Source organism: Carassius carassius, chromosome 49 (genome assembly GCF_963082965.1).
Source record: "Carassius carassius chromosome 49, fCarCar2.1, whole genome shotgun sequence".
Lineage (NCBI taxonomy): Eukaryota > Metazoa > Chordata > Actinopteri > Cypriniformes > Cyprinidae > Carassius > Carassius carassius.
Window position 1 is genome coordinate 12,204,581 of NC_081803.1, and position 8,403 is coordinate 12,212,983.

Consider the following 8,403-nt stretch of genomic DNA (forward strand, 5'->3'; position numbering starts at 1 on the left):
TCATCTGGATCCCATCTGGACCCCTTTTTCTATTTATTATACGTTACAGGGGAAATTAATATAAACATTCTAACAAATGATTGACTCATACATACTGTACTTTACAAACATTGAATAAAATAAATAAGAGAACAATCTAAAATTCCCATTGTTACAAATTAGAGAAGTTTCATTTCAGATCTGTGAGGCACCCTGTGCTAAAAGGACCAATGTTCCTGAATATATACATTTTCACTAAATAAACCATAGAAGATAACTTTGCTCAAGCTTATGTGAACTAAAATGACTTGCATTTTTCATTGCAACCCATATTTGCTCAGAGCATAAAGATTACAACAAAAAGTGCTAAGAGAGACTTTAATAATGCCTTTGCATCTGAGAAAACAGATATGTGGCCCCTGCTCATTATCATAATTTAATTGAATTAATTTAACAGACATAATAGTCAAGTGCACCTGCAGTGCTCAAACACAATGAAAAGAGTCGCTTGAAAAAATATTGATTGTAAACAATGCAGTGACCGTTTGCTTCACATTCGCAGTGCACCATCAAATATCTTAGCAAAACCACATAACTCACTTTTGCCTTCATAAAAACTGGGCCGATCTGGCTTTAAAGCAAAGGTTATGTACTGTAAGTAGCAGCAGCAGAAGCAGCAGCTAGTTCTCATAAATACACTCTTCTGGCTGTGGTTTGTCAATGGACTGCGCGTTCTGACGGAACATGGCGAAACTGAAGTTCTCATAGACTTTATTGCTGAACACCATAGATCCATGTTCGTCTTGATTTCTGCCTACAACATTAAACATACACCATATTAGACATAAAAGAAAAACCAACACATACAAACACAATGAACACAGGCCAGAAACATAAGTCTTTAAATAAAAGATAAAAAAGTTAGGTTAATTTAACATATCGAATTAAACTGATAATTGTCTAAACAGTAAAATGATATAAAATTAACTCCTCTTTATAAAATTACCGTCTCTTTTTAAACAGTACAACAATGTTTTTTTTGACGATAATTTTAGTTTACTGCGGTAACATATTTTGGTGGAAATTTCCTGTGCTGGTTGACCAGCTTCAGCTAGCTCTGGTTTTCTCTTTTACTGTCCATGGTTTTTCCCTTCTGGTCTCCCAGCCTGACAAGCTTAAAACAGCCTGACCAGCTAAAGAGGTTAAAGCCCCTCTGAAACTAGCCTGCAAACCAGCTATGCCCTGCACTGAAGACCAGCTAAAACCGACCAACCAACCAGCTGAGGCCAGTTTTAGTTATTCGTTTTTTCGTTATTTTCTTCAGCAGGGAACTAATAGATGTTCGCTTTGTCGCCATCTAGTGGAGGCCTCTCAAAATAGGTTTTCAATAGATATCGACTAGTGACCTCTGGCGGCTTTATTTCAAGTTTAAAATGATCCGCAAGGACTATTAATACATCAGTAGACGAATACAACAAAATCAAGACATTCTTGTTTACCTTGCCTATGTAAATGGCTACTAGAGGTATTGTTGTAGCTATGTTTTGTTAAACTGTGGTGACTTGGTTTTAGCCACATTACCTGCTGAAAGACATAAAGCCAGCGAGCTTGTTGTTTTTAACTGGATTAAACTGGTCTTCCAAATTTATCAAATTGGTTTTCACCTGTCCTGCTGGTTGGTTTTAGAGTTTTTTATTTCTTCCCCTAGACCAGGAAGACTAGATCAGCTAGCAAACCGTCCCCACCATCTTTTAGCTTTTTTAGTTTTTGGTTCACCAAATGCTACAAAAAGACATGTTAATGCACCTTTTCAGTTATTATTTTCAGATATTGTCTTGTTTGTAAGATTTTGACATCTTGGTGACAGAAAGCAGAAATAGACATTAGAGAAGGATGCTGATGTGCTGAGAGATAGAGAGAGAGAAAGAGAGAGGTTTGAACAGAGGGAGGGAAACAGTCACTATTTCCGTCAAATTCTTTTTTTTTAATGGTCAAACCCTTTCTTAACTTGGATTATTGTGAAACATATGACAGAAAAAAACAAACTAACATAACTTAATACAAAAAAAACAAACTTTTCCTTTTCTTTTTTATCAGTCACAGTTATTTTATATTATTTTTCCCCTGCAGTTTCTATAAATTGAAGTAATCTGAGTCATAATAATTGTTAAATAGTCAAATATAATCATACTCACATTTGCAAATAACAACTGTGAGGATGATGCAGAGGATGAGGCCTGCAGCAGCACTGCATGAGATGATCAGGATGAGATGAACTGTAATGGTCACAAACAGGGTACGATCAGATCATAAACATTAGACAGATGAATGTTTGACAGACTAAAGGAAAGCAATCTCTCCTGTTTGAAAAAAAGCAGTCTGCTAGAGACCATCACAGTGACAATCCGACTGTAATTTAGAATATTATCTCTAATTTATGTATTTGAATGTATTTGCATTGCTTTGTATTTATTTAGTTTTTAGTAATAACCAAAGATTAATTGCCGGAATTTCTTAAGGATATAAAAAACATTTTGTTATTAAGTATTTGGAGGTACACTGGCACATGCAAATATATGATCCTTCACATCATGTATGTGTTTTAATCTGATTAAAGTCGAAGCCCGTTATTTAATCAATGATTTTCTTCAACTAGCAGTTTGGTGGGCTGAAAGTTATTAGGTTAGTGTAAATTTGCTGAATTGCCACTCATAGCATTGCATTACATTAATTATTATGCTCTAGATCGTCCTGGTTAAAGTGATAGGTAGATAAAATGACCCACCATTCTCTGAGGTTAGATGTAAACTTTCATTGGTTTGTGTTCTTGAGTAGCTGGCGTAACAGGTGATTGTGTCTCCTTCACTCCAGTCAGGTTTACACAGACGCAGCTCGCTCTTCGTGGCATTAGATGTGAATGGATGAAGTGACCTTTGACCCCGGCTCCAGGTGAAGTTCACCTGCTCAGACTGCAGACTCTCAATAGAGCAGAGCAGATGGACACAGATGTCATTACTGCTGCTCAGTTTCTGCAATGACAGACGTGGAACAACTGCGGCAGAGGGAAATGGAAAATGTCTATTAGTGAGAACTTGGTATAATGGTCTACAACAAATGGACAGTTCAAAAAAATAAACAAATTATGAACAGCACTCACCTACTTGGAGTGTCGTATTTGTGAAGTTGTCCAATGATGGTGGTGGAATTATTATTGTAGTTTTACAGCTGTGATAACCAGAGTCACTGGGCTGAACGTCTTTTATTTTTATTTTTAAAGGCTCTCTGATTAATGTAAAACGAGGATCGCAGTTATTTGCAGAAGATATATTACCTTCATTAATCATCCATCCACAAGTAGTGGCACTATTTGTACTATATTTTATCCAAACTACATGAATTTTTTTAATTTCTTTCCTGGGTAAGTGGCAGAGCAGATCCACAGTTTCTCCTTTGATTACTGTGGAAACATTCTCTCCGCCTGTGAATTGAGACAAATTTCAGTGTGGCCAACAGCATAATGATAGCTTCAGATAAACAGTACACATATCACATCTGTTGTGAAAGATATATGAATAATATGCTTTTTAAATCCATCATTGTAATTAGTTTGTCACAACTGAGACATTAGTCTAGATGAAACTTCTTTGTTTTAAATTAAAGGGAGAGGTAAACAGAATTGAAGTCTCTTACCTGTGTATGGAAGATAAATTAAAATCAAAAATAAAAGACAGTTTGTAGTCCATTTTAAAAACATGTCGTTGCGCTCAGTGTGTTTGACACATCTGCACACGAACGATGAACTTCCTGGCCATACGCCCACCCACAATCTAGATCACAAGTCAAAAAAAAAAAATTCTTGCTTCCGTTGGTCAAACACTTTAGAGATTCACTTTGATACGAATTGGTCTTGTTTCAAATGGACATTAGCATCACCTTCATTGCTGGCCATTACTCTGAAATGACAGTTTATAGACATGATCTGTTCCTGTGAGCAGAAGATCTTTTATCTTGAATGAAATATTTCTTACTCATTGTCTTTGTTGTTGTGTATTCAATGACATTGAGGAAATGGAAATATAGAGCGCTAAAAATGCATATCCTTTTGAAACATGGAGGTATATATGTAAACATACAGTATGTTTTCTGTTTTTCTCTTTCTTCTTTCAGAGGTTCTGCTTTCCATAAAAAACCTTCTTGAAAGGGAGACCACAGAATTTCACAATCTGCTCTGAAAGCTCAGTCTGCACTAACCTCCCACTGGTACAGACAGAGGCGTCACACTCCTAATGATTTGAGAGGGCACTAGGAACCATCTAGCAGTGTCATTTTAGTTTAGTATGCAAGGGAACCAGGGTTATAATAAGCCAAACAAAGTGAATCATGTATTTTCATTGTATAAGGAGAAAGATTTCACATTTATATAACTTTTATAAATATAATGTGTGATAAAACATTAAGTTGTCACTGTGATAATTATCACTACACCCATGGATATAATTTTGAGAACCTAAGCTAGATCAATAAATCACTGATGCCATACTGTCCCTGCATTCTGTGCTCCATGATTTGTGTATCTCATAAACTGATGAATGGATTTAAAACATTTGCTTTGCAGAAGCCAAAGGCTAAAATGCTCATCTTCATGTTGTATGAATTGGTAACTGTTCTCTGTGGCCTGTGAGACACAGACGTCTGTGTTCATTCAGTTGTACTGGAGGACGGGACTGAATGGTTCAAGAAAATGATTCTGACATTTAAAGGGATATATGATAAAAATCACATTCAATACAACTCTTCTGCAGTCTTGTTCTGACAAATTAATGTATTGTTTAAAATAAATGACACACCTGCAAAAACACATCTGTTCTGTACACTGACGAATTTTGTCAAAATGGCAATGAATTTGCTGCACTGAAGTATTATCTACAATAATCATAAAATGTAATTATTAGAGTAAAAATTATTTTGTTGTGTGTTTTAGGAAGCACTAAAAACCCTGGAAAACATGAAAAAATGTCGTCATTTATTCATCCTTATGTCATTCTAAATCTTTATGTAGTTCTTTTTTCTTTTCTGTGGAACATGAAAGAAAATACATTTTGAAGGTCCGTTTTGGTGATCATTGACTTTTTTTTTATGGATAATAATTCAAATTTCTCAAAGTATTCTCTTTAATGTTCTACAAAATAAATTCTTAGTTTTGCAACACTTTGAGGAAATGATGACAGAATTTTCATTTTTGGGAACTAAATGAGGCAGGACACCATATTTAGAGTCACATGACACCTTCAGCTTTCATTATATTAAAAAGGATGGTTTAATGCAGTCACTGGAAATGAAAATTCTTTGTATATTAGACATTTATTTAGAAGTAATACTGAGTACATAAAACAGAAATATTTAGATTTGAACAACAATCATGGAAAATGAGTTCACATTCAATTTCTAGGAAACAAAACAGCAATAAAAACCATCATTAAAAAAAAAAAAATATATATATATATATTACAGTAATTCAGTTAAGAATCATGTATGATCTTATTGTTCAGTGTGCCTCCTCTCTTCTGATGCTCTTATGTTGATGGTTCACAGCAGCAGGTTTATAATTATTATTTGAATTCATTTCCTTAGAAAGTTTAAAAGTCATTGAACAGCTTTGCTGAACTGGTACACTGTACTCTAGTTTGTCCAGGTAGTTAAAATGACCCACCTGTGTCACAAGCATTTATTGAGGTGAGTTGTGTACTTCTTTGGGTTTGTGTGTTTGAGTAGTTGGTGTAACAGATGATTGTGTCTGTTTAACTCCAGTCTTACACAGATTTACACAGACGCAGCTCATAGACAGATTATTTGACTATCAAAATATGTTTCTTTAGTGATGCTAATTACACAAGCTACAGAGAAGTAGGCCTATATTTGCTGTTTATGATACACCATACCACATACAAGTAACATTCAACATATGCATTAAAACACATAGTGAAAAATCTAAAACTGAAGACAATACTTTTAAAAAATATTACAGTAAGAAAGACTTGGGTTCTTCTGATGCGCTCAAGTTGATAGTTTATGGCAGCAGGTCACACACTTACCTGCAGGATGAGACATGAGAGTTTTTGCAAACATTAGTTCAAAGCTAAAGGAATCTGTAATGTTTTGTGTAATATTTCACCAATCAAGATAAATTTCTCATCCATAGGTTCAATATAACAGATCTGTCAGCTTTGTCTTATGCGTTTAATAACTTTCAGATCAAATTAACACTATTACACTATACAATATAACACACATACACACTAGAAACTGCTCACTGTTTTTTCTGAATGGAAATAAATGTGAAGGTCTTATTTTTGAACTGTCAAAATTGTGTATATATATCATAGTTTGTCTTACATTTGAAGAACAACATCCAGATGAACACGATGCTGATGATGAAGATGCTGAAAACGACCACATTAACCAGAAGATGGATCTCAGTTTGGCCTGATGGATTGGTTGATATGTTTGTTATATTTTTTCCATTTTTATGGTTTGTTTGTACATATTAAAATGCTTTTCTTAATACATAATTTAATAACGTTCAATCATTTAAAGTCCAATGAAAATTGGACACACCATGCATCATTCTACAGTGGCCTTCGTGCTCTATCAAGTTTGGAATGTAGTGAGTTCTGATTAGTACTGATCTTCTTTCTTATTTTAAAATCATTCACCCTCAAAACTAAAGTCCAGTGTAATGTTCCTGCTGTACAGTGTTTGTGTACTCATAGTGTTGCATTAAATTCATTATTATGCTCTAGATTGTCCTGGTTAAAGTGATAGGTAGATAAAATGACCCACCATTCTCTGAGGTTAGATGTAAACTTTCATTGGTTTGTGTTCTTGAGTAGCTGGCGTAACAGGTGATTGTGTCTCCTTCACTCCAGTCAGGTTTACACAGACGCAGCTCGCTCTTCGTGGCATTATGTGAATGGATGAAGTGACCTTTGACCCCGGCTCCAGGTGAAGTTCACCTGCTCAGACTGCAGACTCTCAATAGAGCAGAGCAGATGGACACAGATGTCATTACTGCTGCTCAGTTTCTGCAATGACAGACGTGGAACAACTGCGGCAGAGGGAAATGGAAAATGTCTATAAGTGAGAACTTGGTATAATGGTCTACAACAAATGGACAGTTCAAAAAAATAAACAAATTATGAACAGCACTCACCTACTTGGAGTGTCGTATTTGTGAAGTTGTCCAATGATGGTGGTGGAATTATTATTGTAGTTTTACAGCTGTGATAACCAGAGTCACTGGGCTGAACGTCTTTTATTTTTATTTTTAAAGGCTCTCTGATTAATGTTAAACGAGGATCGCAGTTATTTGCAGAAGATATATTACCTTCATTAATCATCCATCCACAAGTAGTGGCACTATCTAAACTACATGAATTTTTTTAATTTCTTTCCTGGGTAAGTGGCAGAGCAGATCCACAGTTTCTCCTTTGATTACTGTGGAAACATTCTCTCCGCCTGTGAATTGAGACAAATTTCAGTGTGGCCAACAGCATAATGATAGCTTCAGATAAACAGTACACATATCACATCTGTTGTGAAAGATATATGAATAATATGCTTTTTTAAATCCATCATTGTAATTAGTTTGTCACAACTGAGACATTAGTCTAGATGAAACTTCTTTGTTTTAAATTAAAGGGAGAGGTAAACAGAATTGAAGTCTCTTACCTGTGTATGGAAGATAAATTAAAATCAAAAATAAAAGACAGTTTGTAGTCCATTTTAAAAACATGTCGTTGCGCTCAGTGTGTTTGACACATCTGCACACGAACGATGAACTTCCTGGCCATACGCCCACCCACAATCTAGATCACAAGTCAAAAAAAAAAAATTCTTGCTTCCGTTGGTCAAACACTTTAGAGATTCACTTTGATACGAATTGGTCTTGTTTCAAATGGACATTAGCATCACCTTCATTGCTGGCCATTACTCTGAAATGACAGTTTATAGACATGATCTGTTCCTGTGAGCAGAAGATCTTTTATCTTGAATGAAATATTTCTTACTCATTGTCTTTGTTGTTGTGTATTCAATGACATTGAGGAAATGGAAATATAGAGCGCTAAAAATGCATATCCTTTTGAAACATGGAGGTATATATGTAAACATACAGTATGTTTTCTGTTTTTCTCTTTCTTCTTTCAGAGGTTCTGCTTTCCATAAAAAAACCTTCTTGAAAGGGAGACCACAGAATTTCACAATCTGCTCTGAAAGCTCAGTCTGCACTAACCTCCCACTGGTACAGACAGAGGCGTCACACTCCTAATGATTTGAGAGGGCACTAGGAACCATCTAGCAGTGTCATTTTAGTTTAGTATGCAAGGGAACCAGGGTTATAATAAGCCAAAAAAAGTGAATCATGTA

The 8,403-nt window shown here is 35.2% G+C and overlaps 2 long non-coding RNA genes across 2 annotated transcripts; both read right to left on the bottom strand.

Annotated features, from left to right (window-relative positions):
* On the bottom strand, positions 1–2,752 carry LOC132132304 (uncharacterized). Its single transcript, XR_009429027.1, has 2 exons — positions 2,175–2,752; positions 1–793 (listed from the first exon to the last, which is right to left on the bottom strand). It is a non-coding gene; the product is annotated as an uncharacterized LOC132132304 (long non-coding RNA).
* Positions 2,753–6,828: 4,076 nt separating this feature from the next.
* LOC132132813 (uncharacterized) lies at positions 6,829–8,172 on the bottom strand. Its single transcript, XR_009429088.1, has 3 exons — positions 7,708–8,172; positions 7,190–7,314; positions 6,829–7,084 (listed from the first exon to the last, which is right to left on the bottom strand). It is a non-coding gene; the product is annotated as an uncharacterized LOC132132813 (long non-coding RNA).
* Positions 8,173–8,403: the final 231 nt, after the last annotated feature.